The following is a 16919-nucleotide window of genomic DNA, read 5'->3' as shown; positions in this document are numbered from 1 at the left end:
CCTCGTTCAGTAAGGGGCCCACACTTTCCTTGACTTTCTTCTTCTTGCTAACATACCTGAAGAAACCCTTCTTGTTACTCTTAACATCTCTTGCTAGCTGCAACTCCAGGTGTGATTTGGCCTTCCTGATTTCACTCCTGCATCCCCAAGCAATATTTTTATACTCTTCCCTGGTCATTTGTCCAATCTTTCACTTCTTGTAAGCTTCTTTTTTGTGTTTAAGATTAGCAAGGATTTCACTGTTAAGCCAAGCTAGTCGCCTGCCATATTTACTATTCTTTCGACACATCGGGATGGTTTGTCCCTGTAACCTCAATAAGGATTCTTTAAAATACAGTCAGCACTCCGGGACTCCTTTCCCCCTCATGTTATTCTCCCAGGAGATCCTGCCCATCAGTTCCCTGAGGTTGTCAAAGTCTGCTTTTCTGAAGTCCAGGATCCGTATTCTGCTGCTCTCCTTTCTTCCCTGTGTCAGGATCCTGAACTCGACCATCTCGTGGTCACTGCCTCCAAGGTTCCCACTTTAGCTTCCCCTACTAACTCTTCCCGGTTTGTGAGCAGCAGGTCAAGAAGAGCTCTGCCCCTCGTTGGTTCCTCCAGCACTTGCACCAGGAGATTGTCCCCTACACTTTCCAAAAACTTCCTGGATTGTCTGTGCACCGCTGTATTGCTCTCCCAGCAGATATCAGGGTGATTGAAGTCTCCCATGAGAACCAGGGCCTGCAATCTAGTAACTTCCATTAGTTGCCGGAATAAAGCCTCGTCCACCTCATCCCCCTGGTCCGGTGGTCTATAGCAGACTCCCACCACGACATCACCCTTGTTGCTCACACTTCTAAACTTAATCCAGAGACACTCAGGTTTTTCTGCAGTTTCATACCAGAGCTCTGAGCAGTCACACTGCTCTCTTACATACAATGCAACTCCCCCACCTTTTCTGCCCTGCCTGTCTTTTCTGAACAGTTTATATCCATCCATGACAGTACTCCAGTCATGTGAGTTATCCCACCAAGTCTCTGTTATTCCAATCACATCATAATTCCTTGACTGTGCCAGGACTTCCAGTTCTCCCTGCTTGTTTCCCAGGCTTCTTGCGTTTGTGTACAGGCACTTAAGAAAACTCGCTGATCTTCCCTCTTTCTCAGTATGAGGCAGGAGCCCTCCCCTCTCGCGCTCTTCTGCTCGTGCTTCCTCCCATTATCCCACGTCCCCACTTACCTCAGTCTCCTTCCCCCGGCGAACCTAGTTTAAAGCCCTCCTCACTAGGTTAGCCAGCCTGCTTGCAAAGATGCTCTTCCCTCTCTTCGTTAGGTGGAACCCGTCTCTGCCTAGCACTCCTCCTTCTTGGAACACCATCCCATGATCAAAGAACCTCCTTCTCTCTGACACCATCTGTGTAGCCATTCGTTGACTTCCACAATTCAACAGTCTCTACCCAGGCCTTTTCCTTCCACGGGGAGGATGGACGAGAACACCATTTGTGCCTCAAACTCCTTTATCCTTCTTCTCAGAGCCACGTAGTCCGTAGTGATCCACTCAAGGTCATTCTTGGCAGTATCACTGGTGCCCACATGGAGAAGCAGGAAGGGGTAGCGATCCGAAGGCTTGATGAGTCTCGGCAGTCTCTGTCACATCGTGAATCCTAGCTCCTGGCAAGCAGCAGACTTCTCGGTTTTCCTGGTCAGGGCGGCAGATAGAAAACTCAGTCCCCCTAAGGAGAGAGTCCCCAACCACAACCACCAGCCTCCTTCTCTTGGGAGCGGTGGTCATAGAACCCCCATCCCTAGGACAGTGCATCTCATGCCTTCCAATCGGTGGAGTCTCCTTCTGTTCCCTTCCCTCAGATGTATCATCTGGTCCACTCTCTGCATTAGTATCTGTGGAGAGAAGATGAAAATGGTTGCTTACCTGTATCTGCGTTGCTGGTACATGGACACTCCCCTTTCTTCTTCTGGAGGTCACATGCTGCCAAATTTCTTCACCATCCTCCTGTCCCTGCTGTGCAGCCTGCTCTGAATCTTCAGAACATTGTGTCCGTAGAAGCATATCCTGATGTCTGTCCAGGAAATCTTCAGTTTCTCTTATGCAACGCAGGGTCGATACTTGTTTCTCCAGACCTTGAAACTTCTCTTCCAATATGAAGACCAGCTTGCACTTTGTACAGACAAAGTAGCTTCTGTCCTGTGGAAGAAAGACAAACATGGCACATCCAGTGCAGGTCACAACAGCTGAATGCTCCCCATCCATATTGCCTTTCTTCTACGAGCTTCCTCAGGAGTTGCAGTAACTACTCGGAGACACCGGCAAGATGTAAGCCTCAGTGGGCTCTCCCCAGGCGAACTCCCAGGCAAACTCCCTCTGTTAGCCTCTCTGCTGTTCGCCGCTCAGCTGGTTCACAGCTGACTGACTTTTTATAACAGTCAGGCCCACTCAAGGCTCACCTGGAACAAAGCACTCCCAATTCACACTTTTCAAACAACGAATCAAGCATGCGGTCAAACTGTCAAACTGTCCCCACAACAGACACTCAGATACTCACCAACATAGCCTGCCTAAAGCAGCCCTTAGCGTACATCTCTAATAAGCATGGGGAAATAGTTTTACTTTGTGTAATGACCCATTCACTAACCCAGGAACCTATCCTTGCAACAAAGCCAACTCTGTCCACATATCTATTCAGGGGACACCATCATAGGACCTAATCACATCAGCCACACTATCAGAGGCTTGTTCACCTGCACATCTGCCAACGTGATATATGCCATCAGGTGCAAGCAATGCCCCTCTGCCATGTACCTTGGCGAAACCAGACAGTCTCTATGTAAAAGAATAAATGTACACAAATCAGACATCAAGAATTATAACATTCAAAAACCAGTGGGCGAACATTTCAACCTCCCATGTCCCTCGATTACAGAACTAAAAGTCGCAATATTACAACAAAAACACTTCAAAAACAGACTCCAATGAGAGACTGCTGAATTGTAATTAATTTGCAAACTGGACACCATTCAATTAGGCTTGAATAAAGACTGGGAGTGGATGGGTCATTACACAAAGTAAAACTATTTCCCCATGCTTATTCCCCCCACCATTGTTATTCACACCTTCTCATCAACTGTTGGAAATGGGCCATCCTGATTATCACTACAAAAGGTTTTTTTCTCCTGCTGATAATAGCTCACCTTAATTGATCACTCTCATTGTAGTGTGTATGGCAACACCCATTTGTTCATGTTCTCTGTGTATATATATATCTCCTTCTACTGTATTTTCCATGGCATGCATCCGATGAAGTGGATTTTAGCTCACGAAAGCTTATGCTCAAATAAATTGTTAGTTTCTAAGGTGCCTCAAGTACTCCTCATTCTTTTTGCTGATACAGACTAACACGGCTACCATTCTGAAATGAATTAGAGAGTTTGTTCTTTCCAAGGATGAGACAGAGATCTCGTTAGTAAGCATGAAAAGTTTGACACTTGTTTCTTGCCTTTTACATAAGCCTTTCATTGACATAAGCAATTAATAGAAACAGCTACAGTTTTAAGATCCTACTCTTGGCTCAACCCAAACAATGCTTACCACAAAAATAGTTTCAATTGCTTCAACAGGATTATTCACTTTGGTATGTACAGAGTGACATGAGTACACTTTCAAGATACTGTTTTTGGTTTTGACTCCATGTTCTGATACACCATATGCACAGGGTAACAGATTGCTAAACATGTGCCCTTCAGCTTTTTAAGACAGTCCAAGGGCTGTAACATACACACTGGTGCCCAGGCCTTCATCCCATGGTCCACCGCCTGTTACACCTTAGTAACAAACTGATGTCACGGAGTTATGATCTCCATGCAGTTTCAGGATGAGTAAAAAGCCATGGTTTGGAGTTTTTTCCCCCCAACACCTTGATATAAAACCTGTTTTGTCCACAATTTAAGATTTCTTTTTAATTATGTCTCTATGAAAAGAGCTCCTCCAAACAAATATATTGTTACAAATCTTTAATTCTAAAGTTAAATATAATTTAGCGAATTTAGTATGCAGTTGTCTGTGAGGGTTTGGCCTCCAGATCAGGTACAGTAGTGAGTTTATCATTAGAATGAGGGCCTCGAGGAGCACACAAGGAACCATCAGATACCTTCTTTCTTATTAGTAATTTTATTAACAAGACAAACAAAATAATCAACACTGCAATATAATGAAAGAGAGAGAGAGAGAATTCTTCTGAGAATATATATAGACACCAATTAAAGACCCTTGTACTGCAGAATCTTTACAGAGAAAGTTACCCAACTACAAACATCTGAATGGGGAAGCACTATTAGTCTTACAGTAAATGTTTGTCTCATTTTCTTTGTAATACAGGATGACAGACAGAAAGTGAAATATCCTATCAAACCTATGTTTGTACTATGTGTTTTTACTGGCTGACCATTATCCCTTATAAATCCTCAGAGGTTGTAAGTGTTGTAAAAGCAGAAAATGGTCACCCATTAAAATAAAGAACACTGAAAGGTCAAAATAGCACTGTACAGCTGTTTTTTTGTTTGTTTGTTTGTTTTTACACAGTGTTTAAAGAATTAAAAAAGTCATCCATGAGCTAATGACTCTCAGGGGATGAAAAAGTACACAAGTAACACAGTCCTTAAACATTCTAATTCACATGAGGCCTAGCTACGGTCTATCCCAAAGTGAATTTCTATCAACTGACTATGTTATTACCAAATTCAATGTTGCTTTTATAGTTTTTCCTCAAAATAAGCTTATCTGCAGTTCAAAAAAGTTTAATTACTCAGCAGAATAAATAGAGACACCTGTTTTAATTCAAGGACATGGTAGCAACAGAGATGCACACAAACCAGGTTGAACCAAAGAAGAACCATGTAGTGTCATAAGCATAGCGCAGTGAGCCTGAACCTTAGTGTTTATGGTGGGAAAGATGAGGGTACGTAGCACACTGCTAAGCTACAAGAGTAACTGGACAAAATAACTTGTTTACCAGTTTGTAAAATCCAATAAAGTTCAGAGAACTTCCACATAAACATAAACAATTCACAATAGTTGTACACAGGACAAGTGAAATCCCCCTCAAAAAAAGAAGTCTCATTTTAATATTGCAGTCTGGGCTGGGTGCTTCTGAACACATATGGGTTAAGTATGCAGGTGCACCAAAGTTACCTCCATTGTACTGGATAAACCAAATTATGTAAAGGGTGTTGTTATAAGAGTTAGATATGGCTAAACCACACTTCCAGCTCCAATAAAGCTATGCTGGGGGTAAATGCATCGCAAATATTCCAGGAGCATGTCAACTCGGAAGGCACAGTTTGGTTTGTCTTTTTCGATGATAATGGAGGACCAATACAATTGAGAGAGACCACTGTTCATTTGGTATATGATCTGGGGGGCATTAGTTGGTGGCACACCCTCAAAGTTGCAACTGTAAGAGCAAACCGGGCCTGATTTTCATTTGTGCTGAGCACCCAAAAATCCAGTTGAAGTCCATGGTAGATGCAGGTGATTCATACCCATGAAAACCAGGTCCTAAATAATCAAAATATTTCTGTGGGTTTTGTGCAGAGAAAAACAAAAGCTGCTACTCTCTTTAAGAGACATAGCACACTTTCTCCCTTCCATCCCTTGTACAACCGGCCTCCTCTTCTGGCAATATCTCTACTTACCCTTCCCTGACTACTTTGGGCTATAATACACCCCAAGCAGAATAATCAGGGAGCAGTACCTAAATACAGTGAACACAATTCTTCCCAGTCTGTATAGTGGCTGCACGAAGGGCAGGAAAGGCTAACTCCCTAATCTTTCTCCACCTGCACTGCACACCCAACACGAGGGTATCCCTAAATAACTAGCCACCGACTTAACTTTACTTATCACTGTCAATGGATCACATTTTATGTGATGAATGTTCAGCACAGTCTACCTGGCAGTATTTCCACTGGAGTGTAACCTCATGCTGGCCTCAAAGTGTCTTCAATGTTTCTAGAATTCCCAATTTGGAATCCTGATACTGGTGAGAGGGTCTGCCTAATCTTCTTTTGACATATAGGAATATTTTGCTTTGTGCCACTAGTGTTACGTAGTGAGCTTCTAATGAGTTGTTAAATGCAGACAATGTTTTACCACATTTTCAAAATAGTCAAAAGGTGATTTGGCCCCCCCAAAAAAAACAGACTTGTAGATCAGCAGCAGATGCTGCAAGATGAGCAATACACTGAAAAGGGAAAAGAAAAAAAAAAGCAAAACTACTTACTTTCAAAGTGGCAGGAAGTCTTGCTACAGAATAAAGAAAACTTTCCTCAGTGTTTGAGCATTAAGTACACATCTGTCAGCAAACATGAAATATTACACAGCTGCCAGGCATGGCATGTCATTATTGCACGAATGAACGTGTCTAACACTGATTTGTTTTAATTATTGCTTGATTCTGCTTCCCCTCCTGAAGCTGAGCAGTGCATACCCATATCACTAGTTTCACTGAGCTTCATGAGACAACTCCTGGAGTAACAACTGCTCAGTATAAGTATGAGTGATAAGTCCTTAAAGTTTTCAGTTACAAATATACATCAGTAGCAATGAAGAGGAAGATGAGAAGGTATCTGACTCATTTAGCAATCAAGTAAAGAATTAAGTGTGAAGATCTAAAACCATTTCTACCAAACGGTTCCATTTTGACCTGGCTGCTGCACAGCCATATCATTAATAATTAAAATCAATAATATCCACATATGGCATATACCAACAACTATATATGTGGCAGATACCATAGTAAATGAACCCTTTTTAGATAATGAAGGGAAAGATACTAGGCACTCTATAGGTCTGCAGCGTGATATAGTTCTGCACTATGCATACGTTCCCACTATGGACTTGCTGTACATAATGTTATGCTGCTATGTTTTAAAAACCAGTGGTGGAGCTATATTTTGTGCAGAATCTTCTTTTGGTTTTTTTTTTTTGGGGGGGGGTGTTTTGTAGAGCAGGGAAAGGGGTTGGAAGATTCCTGCCATATCCTTGAAAAAAAACTTACTGAATTAAGTCTAAGTATTCCTGGGGTTCATTATGCTAACTGCAAAGTTTATGTATTATTGCGGGCCAGGATTGTATGTGATATCTCGGTGGGGAGATGTGATCTAAGGCCTGGATGATCAAAGGACTATATTGAACTATTTGCCAAACAAGAATGGGCTTTTGGGACAAGAAGTGTTAAGTAAATGTCCTGGGACATACCTAAGGAGAGGTTAATGTAAATTCCCCACCCCTGGTTATGCAAAACTTTTGAAACTATACCCTGAGGAGTGGGCCATTGTCTGCTGATCACCTGTTACAAGAGGTCAAGATCAAAGGCCCAACCTGTATGAAGGAAAGACTGAATTATTCATGGTTCCTCTGGTTCTGAATCTGAGACAATTATGCACTTGCAACCATAGGAAAAACCCAGTTGCTGGTTTGGAAGAATTGACACCTATCAGAGTCCAAAGTTAGAGTTGGGGTGACCTCTGGTAAGCTTTTTAGCATGTGTGTAAGTTATTTTATTGCTTTCTCTGTAATGTTTTTATCTTAAGAATAACTGTGCTTGCTTACAATGGGGTGTGTGATAACTTGTGGCGATTACAGTTTTCACAAAGTCTGAAGAGAAAGCAAAACACAGACACTGGCCTGTTTAGGCAATCTGGCTTGCTAGGGATATTATAGTGTAGGAGGGAACTATGGAGCCTGCTAAAAAAACAGGTCAGCAAGGAGAGATGTGGTTCTCTATGCAAGAGAGGTGATGGCTGAGGAGGCAGGAGCCTTGAGTGGGTGCTTTGGTGGATGACAGAGGAGGAATATAGGTGCAGTTGCTCTGAACTGTGACCTGCAATGGGGGGAAGTGTGGAGACATCCAGCAGGCTTAGATGCTGTTGATTGGCTGCACCAGGATCCCATGAAATTAGACTTCACCACTCCTACCCATGGATGATCTTTACCTGGCCTAGCGTGGAACCCCCTCCCCAACTGCATGTAGCTGTGTGATAGGTCACACAGGTGGTACTAATTATACACAGACCAGGGGGCTGTTTTAGACGCAACCAGTTTATTAACTTTTGTCGAAATCCAAGAAACATATGCAAACATCTTGCACATATCCCACTGCCAGACAGTCTTTTAGGAGCATCTAACAGCACCAGAGCTGTTCACCTTTGACCTTTTTGGCATAGATCTACACTTTAAAGGACCAGGGCGCAGGAAAACATCCAGATCTTACATTCACATTGAATTACCATAATGCACAAATTCTAATTTATGAGTACTACAGTTACATTTTGGGTCTTTTGCTACACCTAGCTTACTTGCTTGTACAGCTAGTCAGATAGTGTGTACCAAATATAAAATCCATTGACTTTTGCTTCAGAAAACTTTGCAAATCAAAGCCATTATTGTAAATCTATTTGATATGCAAAATATTTCCTCAGTATCACAAGTAAACAAATAGCAATTTATAGATTTTTTTTAAGTATGCCATGTTGATATGAGCTTCCAAATGTCTGTCAGAGAAACGCATTTAATGTCTAAAATGAGAATTGATCACATACACTTATTCAGTGTATGTATTCAATTAATTCAAGAACAATAGTTTAAAAGCTTCACAAATACTTAAGGGATCAACATTCCTTTTTAATCAACCCAAAGGCCTAGTATTTAAAAAAAATATCAGCAAGTGTTCCCCAGTGTTCAGCCCCCTCTACTTGTATGTTAGTATCATACTGAACTTAATGTAATTAAAATAGCGTGCCACAGACGTGGATTAGGGAAAAAATATATAATTTCATGTGTAAGAGAAAAAGGGCTTACACTCAACTCATGAACTTTGGCTTTATTCTCTGATTACAAGACTGAAGAATAAATATGAATCCCATTGATATACTCAGTTATAAAGTCATAGAAATGAAGAGCTGAAAGGGACCTTGAGAGGTCATTTAGTTCATCCTCCTGTTCCCAGACAAGACCAAGTAAACCTAGACCATCCCTGAATGGTGTTTCTCTAACCTGTTCTTAAAAACCTCCAATGATGGGGATTCCACAGTTTCCCTTGGAAGCCTATTCCAGAGCTTACCCTTACAGCTAGATTTTTTCCCTAATATCTAACCTAAATATCCCTTGCTGAACATTAAACCCATTACTTCTTGTCCTAGCCCTAAGGACAGGGACAATTGATCCTCTCCTCTTTATAAAACCCCTTAACATTTTGAAGACTTAGCAGGTTCCCCCTCAATTTTCTTTTCTCAAGACTGAACATGCCATTTTATTAAGCTTTCTGCATAGGTCAGCTTTTCTTAACATTTTAACATTTCTATATGCTCTCCTCTGAACTCTCCCCACTTTGTGAACATCTTTCCTAAAGAGTGGCACCCAGAACTGGACACAGTACTTCAGCTGAGGCCTCACCAGTGCCAACTAGAGTAGGACAATTATTTCCTGGGTCATACATATGACACTCCTGTTATTACACACTAGAATGCATTAGCCATTTTTGTCATTGTAATCACACTCTTGGCTCATTCAATTTGAGACCCACTATAACCCCAAGATCCTTTTCAGCAGTACTGCCACATAGACAGTTATTCCATATTTTGTAACTGAATTTGATTTTTCCTTCCTTGGTGTAATAGTTTGCACTTGTCTTTATTGAATTTCATCTTGTTGATTTCAGACCAAATCTCCAATTTATCAAGGTTGTTTGGAATTCTAATCCTGTCCTCCAAAGTGCTTGCACTCCCTTCCAGCTTGGTGTCATCTGCAAACTTTATAAGCACTCTCTCCACTCCATTATCCAAGTCATTAATGCAAATATTCAATAGTACTGGACCCAGTACTCACCTCTGCAGAAACCCACTAGATATTTCCTCCCAGTCTGACAGAGAAACATTGGTAACTATTCTTTGAGCATGTTCTTTCAACCAGTTGTGCACCCAGCCTATAGTAATTTAATCGAGACCACTGCTTATGAGGCTGTCATGTGGGACCATTAAAAGCAGTACTACAAATTAAGATAAATCACAGCTACTGCTTCTCCACCACACTTAAGGCCAGTAACCTTGTCAAAGAGAGAAATAGGTTTTTTTGTCCTTGACAAATCCATGCTGGCTATTCCTTATCACTCTATTATCCTCTAGGTGCTTACAAATTGATTGTTTAATAATTTTCTCCAGTATCTTTCCAGCTATCAAAGTGTTTTATAATTCCCCAAGTTCTCTTTCTACCTTTTCTAAAGCTAGGTACAGTGGTTGCCCTTCTCCAGTCCTCTGAGACCTCACTCATACTCCATGAGTTCTTGAAGGTAATTGCTAACAGTTCCAAGATTGCTTCAGGTAGATTCTTAAGTACCCTACAGTAAATTTCATCAGGCTCTTCCACCTTGAATACATTTAACTTAACTAAATATTCGTTAACCTGTCCCCCCCCCCCCATTTTGGCTTGTGTTCCCTCCCCCTTGTTGTTAATATTAATTGTGTTGAGTATCTGGTTGCCATTAACCTTTTTAATGAAGACTGAAGCAAAATAGGCATTAAACCTTAGCTTTCTTGATGACATCACTTGTTGGTGCTCCTTCCCAAATAAGTAGGGGACCTACACTTTCCTTCATCTTTCTCTTGCTTTTATCATTTGAGCCTAGTTTGGCAACTCAGTGCATAAAGATATTCTTCCCCTTCTTGGGTAGGTGGATCTCATTTCTTCCCAGAATACCTTCTTCCTGGAACAGCATCCTGTGGTCAAGGAAGCAAAAGCTCTCCTATATACCCCATCTGCCCAGCCGTGCATTCATCTCTAAGATGCATGCGTTCCTGCCTAGGCCCTTACCGTCAACTGGAGCACAACCTCCACCCCCAACTCATTCCATTGGTCCCAGAGTCCTGTAGTCCCTGCTGGTGTGCTCAGAGTCATACCTGGCAGTATCATTAGTGTCCACGTGGATGAGCCATATGGGGTAGTGGTCAGAGGGATGGATGAGTCTCAACAACCTTTCCATAATATCTTGGACAAAGACTCCAGTTAAGGATCACACCTCCTGGATAATGGCATGACTGGTACAGGACTCAATTAATAAAGAATTAAAGGAGGGTAATATAATCAATGATAATCTATATGGGTATCTAGAAAATAGATCCTGTCAAACTAATATGATTTTTTTCCCGACGAGTTTGGTTGATAAACGTAATAGTGTTGATGTAATATCCTGCAAGGCATTTGACATGGTATTAGACAACACTTTAGTAGTAGTTTAAACATCTAGTTTAAAAACAAGAACGATATAAAATTAACATGGCACATATTAAATGGATTCAAAGATGGCTAACTGATAGGTATCCAAATTTAATGGTAAATAAGGAATCATTATCGAAAGGATACATTTCTAGTGGGGTCCTGCACAAATTGGTTCTTGACGCTACACTATTTAACATTTTTATAACTGACCTGAAGGAAAATGCAAAATCATCACTGATAAAGTTTGAGGATGACACAAAAATTAGAGGAGTGAAAATAATAGAGAGGACAGGTCTCTGACAGCGTGATCTAGATCACTTGGTAAGCTTGGCACAAGCAAACAATAGATTTTTAATATGGCTAATTGTAAATGTATAAATCTAGGAACAAAGAATGGAGGACTCTATCCTGGTATGCAGAGGCTCTGAAAAATATTTGGGGGTCACGGTGGATAATCAGCTGAACATGAGCAAACAGTGAGAGGCTGTGGCCAAAAGGACTAATGAGATCCTTTAATTCATTAACAGGGGAATCTCAAGTAGGAGTAGAGAGATTATTTTACCTCTGTATTTAGTACTGGTACAACCACAGCTGGAATACTGTGTTCAGTTCTGGTGTCTACAGTTCAAGAAGAATGTTGATAAATTAGAGAAGGTTCAGAGAAGAACCATTAGAATGATTAAGGATTAGAAAACATGCCTCATAGTGATAGATTCAATGAGCTCCGTCTATTTATTTTAACAAAGAGAAGATTATGGGGTGAGTTGATCACAGCCAATAAATACCTACATGGGGAACAAGTACTTGGCAATGGGCTCTTCAGTCTAGAAGAGAAAGGGATTACACAATCCAATGGCTGGAAGTTGAAGCTAGACAAATTCAGACTGGAAAAAGAAGGATTCTCCGTCACTGGCAATTTTTAAATGATACTGGTTTTTTGTTTTGTTTTTTAAGATATGTTCTTTTTCAAGAGAAATCATTCTGAAGACTTCTATGGCATGTGTTATACAGGTCAAACTAGATGTTCACAATGGTACCTTTTGTCCTTGGAATCTATGGATCTATAAGTCTGTGCTAGTCTTTTGTACTTATCCTTAGCAATTTGTTCACATTTAAACTTTTTGTAGGTTTCCTTTTGATTTTAGATCATTAAAATGCTCCTGATACAGTCATACTGACTTCTTACTATTCTTCCTATGTTTTCTTCACACCAAGATCATTTGCTTATGTGTGATAACAGGAATGCACTTGTCTCTGAAATACTTTTTCATATTAATCTAAAAGTGGCAACAGCACCCAAAAATATGGCACCTGGTGCTGTTAGGTATGCTAATGAAGTGCTCTTCAACTATCAGCAACTTATTATTTACTTTTGCTCTTATCTCTAACTCTCAAATTCAGCCTTTTGGAAAGTCAGATGTTCCCTTTTATCTTTACATTTACCCAGTCTTTCCATGCCTCTAGTTTTCATACATTACAAGGATAGGTCTTTAGGAGGAGACTGTGGCTTGGTGTCATTATTACACACCAAAAAAGGGGGAGAGGCAGCTGAGGTCAAGTAAAACTGTGTTTGTAGGGAGGGAGGTCCATGGGATATAATGTTGGGTGTTTCAAACGTTAAGGGAGTTTGGTTAAGTCCCCATTAATAATTAAAGAACCTACTCCACTAGAATTAGAATTGTGTGAATCCATCTGATTTGGTTTGATATAGAATCTCTGCAAACCCACATTGCCAGTGTTTGCCTTAAGTGTTATAGCTTTAATCTGGCAAACCAAAAATGAGCTCAGGGAAAGTTTTCCTTCTAAAACTGAGATGTATGTGTGCCAACATAATTAAGAGGCAGTGCCCAAGAACTGAGGGAATTAGAGAAGGTAATGTTTTAAGCCACAGCTTTACTTACTTCTCAGTCACAGCCACAGAAAAAATGCATTCTTTTTCCCATACAGATCAGGCTCGACTGAATGCAGGGTCTGAGAAACCAGGTGAAAATGGCTTCCACTGCATTGGGCTAACCATCCTGAACAAATGGGCCAACTGGGGTACAGGGGGAAAATAAAACATGCAACTGTCATCCTATGATTTGCCCCATGTAAGGAATCAGGTTAAAACTCAGAACATACCATAAACAGTTGCCTGATAAAATTTGAGTAACCAGACAGCAATTAAAATTAGAGAATAATTCAACAGAATAAGAATCTAAAAATTTTCACAGGTAGTTCACTAATGCAAAGAGAATTCAAATGAGCCAGTGCTGATTCATGGAGATGCAAGTTGAACCTCTGTCCAGTGCTGAGTTTGGGTATTTTTATCATTTGAGCTGCACGGTTTGTAGAGCTCTAATCAAGACAAAGTTTGAATAATCCATTTTACCTCCAAATATGATATTAAATGTAACAGTTCCTAATGATCACATATGATCCAGTTAATTCTGGTGAACTGCATCAGTGAGAGTGAGAATTGATGGTAGACTGATATAATTATCTGCTACCAATATCCAGATTATTTTAAGAGGCTGTCAAAACATTTTAAAATGTAAAGATTTCCTAAAGTCATCCTGAATAGTAATTAACAAGAGCTCTCTTTGTTCAACATCTTATGGATCAGGCTAAAAATCAACCATCAGGGGGTGTTTACTGCCTTAAGTTTAAAGAACGTTAATGAAGTGTGTCTCATCCCCCAGACTCTCCCATTCCCCTTCTACGCTCCCCTGTTTGCTAGCTCCTCTGATTGCTTAGGACTGGGCATGTTAAACTCCAGTTCTCCCTGAATAGCCCCGCCCCTTGGTTAAGGGTTGATGGGTGCTAAAGGGCTTGGGGATCAAAGCCTCATTAAGAAGCTCTTAGCCTTTCCTAGCAGGCCACTAGGCTCAGCACACAGTCCCCCAAACAAACAGACCACAAAACATACTTCAGCCAAGCAGCAAGCACACACCACACACACGCTGAAGACAACAAACTCACCCCAATGGTCACGTAGTCGCTCCTTCTCTTGGAGAACTTCCTCGCAAAATTCCCGTTAGCTGCTCCTGTTCTCTGTGTTACCTCTCTCTGAACATAACAGTCTCCTCCTCACTTGCTACAGACCCAATCCATCTCCTTCTCACTCCTCCACTCCTCTGGCCCCTAATCCTCCATCATCCCTGAGCAAGAATTTGCATGTATAATTTTTCTTTTTCAAAAATAACTTGAATACTTTTTGAATTTTCTTTGAGGAGGGGTTTAGATTTATTAGGAACTGGAGAACCTTTTGGGAAAGGGGGTGCCCATACAGGAAGGATGGGCTTCATCAAAACTAAAATGAACCTGGATTGTTGGCACGTAAAATTAAAACAGTTTTAACATAGAACAGTTTTTAAACTAAGGGCTGTGGGAAAGCCGACAGGTGTAGAGGAGAACGTGGTTTGGACAGAGACATCCCTTAGGGGAGGATCTATTAATGGAGATTCTCTATGACCTAGTGAGGAGGAGATGATAAAAGATGATAAAATATGGGTTGGACCTGATGAGAAACAATCAAATGAAAAAGAGTCCCATTCAATTACATTACATAATGGCAGACAGCTAAAAAATGACAATTTTTGAAGTGCTTATATACAAATGCTAGAAGTCTAAGATGGGTGAATTGAATTCCTCATATTAAATGAGGATATTGATATAATAGGCATCACAGAAACTCGGTGGAATGAAGATAATCAAGGGGACACAGTAAAACCAGGCTACAAAATATATCGGAAGGACAGAATAGATCATACTGGTGGGGGAGTGGCACTATATGTGAAAGAAAGCATAGAGTCAAATGAAGTAAAAGCAGTAAATGAACAGAACTGTACCAGAGGATCTCTATGGATAGTAATTCTATGCTTATATAATAAGAATACAGCAGTAGGAATATACTACTGACCACCTGACCAGGATTGTGTAGCGGTTGAGAAATGCTCAGGGAGATTAGAGAGGCTATAAAAATAAAACGCAACAATAATGGGGGATTTCAATTATCCCTGTGTTGACTGGGTACATGTCACCTCAGGATGGGATGCAGAGATAAAGTTTCTTTACACTTTAAATGACTGCTTCTTGGTACAGCTAGTCCTGGAACCCACAAGGCAATTCTTGATTTAGTCATAAGTGGAGCACTGGTCTAATAGGGGAATATAGATGAACTGCTTGGTAAAAGTGACCATAACATAATAAAATTTAAAATTCCTCTATGTCTGTTTGGGGGGACACACCAAAGCAGCCCACCATGATAGCATTTAATTTCAGAAAGTGGAACCACACAAAAATGAGGAAGTTAGTTAAACAGAAATTAAAAGGTACAGTGCCTAAAGTGAAATCCCTGAAAGCTTCATGGAAACTTTTTTTAAAACACCATAATAGAGGCTCAATTTAAATGAACATAGTAGAGGACAAAAAAAAAAAGTAAAAGAAGCAGCTAGAGGCAAAAAAGCATCCTTTTAAAAAGTGGAAGTTAAATCCTATTGAAGAAAATAGAAAGGAGCATAAACTCTGGCAAGTGACATATAAAAGTATAATTAGGGAGGCCAAAATGAATTTGAAGAACATCTAGCTAAAGACTCAAAAAGTAACAGCAAAAAAATGTTTAAGTACATCAGAAGCAGAAAGCCTACTTGACAACAAGTTGGGCCACTGGATTATCAAGATTCTAAAGAAACACTCAAGGAAGATAAGGCCATTGCAGAGAAACTAAATGAATTCTTTGCATCAGTCTTCATAGGTGAGGATGTGAGGGAGATTCACAAACCTGAGCCATTCTTTGTAGATGACAAATCTGAGGCACTGTCCCAGGCTGAGGTGTCATTACAGGAATTTTTGGAACAAACTGATACGTTAAACAGTAATAAGTCACCAGGACCAGATGGTATTCACTCAAGAGTTCAGAAAGAACTCAAATGTGTAATTGCAGAACTAGTAACTGTGGTATATAACCTATCATTTAAATCAGCCGCTGTACCAGACAACTGGAGGATAACTAATGTGATGCCAATTTTTTAAAAAGGCTCCAGAGGCAATCCTGGCAATTACAGGCCGGTAAGCCTGACTTCAGTACCGGGCAAACTGGTTGAAACTATAGTAAACAACAGAATTATCAGACACATAGATGACTATGATCTCTTGGGGAAGAGTCAACATGGGTTTGTAAAGTGAAATCATGGCTCACCAATCTACTAGAATTCTTTGAGGGGGTCAACAAGAATGTGGAAAAGGGTCATGGAATAAGAGGGAGTGTCCTCTCCTGGATTAGTAATTGGTTAAAAGATAGGAAACAAAGAGTAAGAATAAATGGTCAGTTTTCAGAATGGAGAGAGCTAAATAGTGGTGTCCTCAGGGGTGTGTACTGGGACCTATACTGATCTGGAGAAAGGAGTAAACAGTGAGTGGCAAAATGTGCAGACAATACAAAACTACTTAAGATAGTTTAGTCCGAAGCAGACTGCAAAGAGTTACTAAAGGATCTCACAAAACTGGGTGACCGGGCAACAAAATAGTAGATGAAATTCAATGTTGATAAATGCAAAGTAATACACATTGGAAAACATATTCCCAACTGTACATATAAAATGATGGGGTCTAAATTATCTGTTCTCATTCAATAAAGAGATCTTGGAGTCACTGTGGATAGTTCTCGAACATCTGCT

The sequence above is a fragment of the Chelonia mydas genome, chromosome 2, assembly GCF_015237465.2.
Source record: "Chelonia mydas isolate rCheMyd1 chromosome 2, rCheMyd1.pri.v2, whole genome shotgun sequence".
NCBI classification, from domain to species: Eukaryota; Metazoa; Chordata; order Testudines; family Cheloniidae; genus Chelonia; species Chelonia mydas.
The sequence above is the reverse complement of the archived record's forward strand: the minus strand, read 5'-3'. Positions refer to the sequence as shown.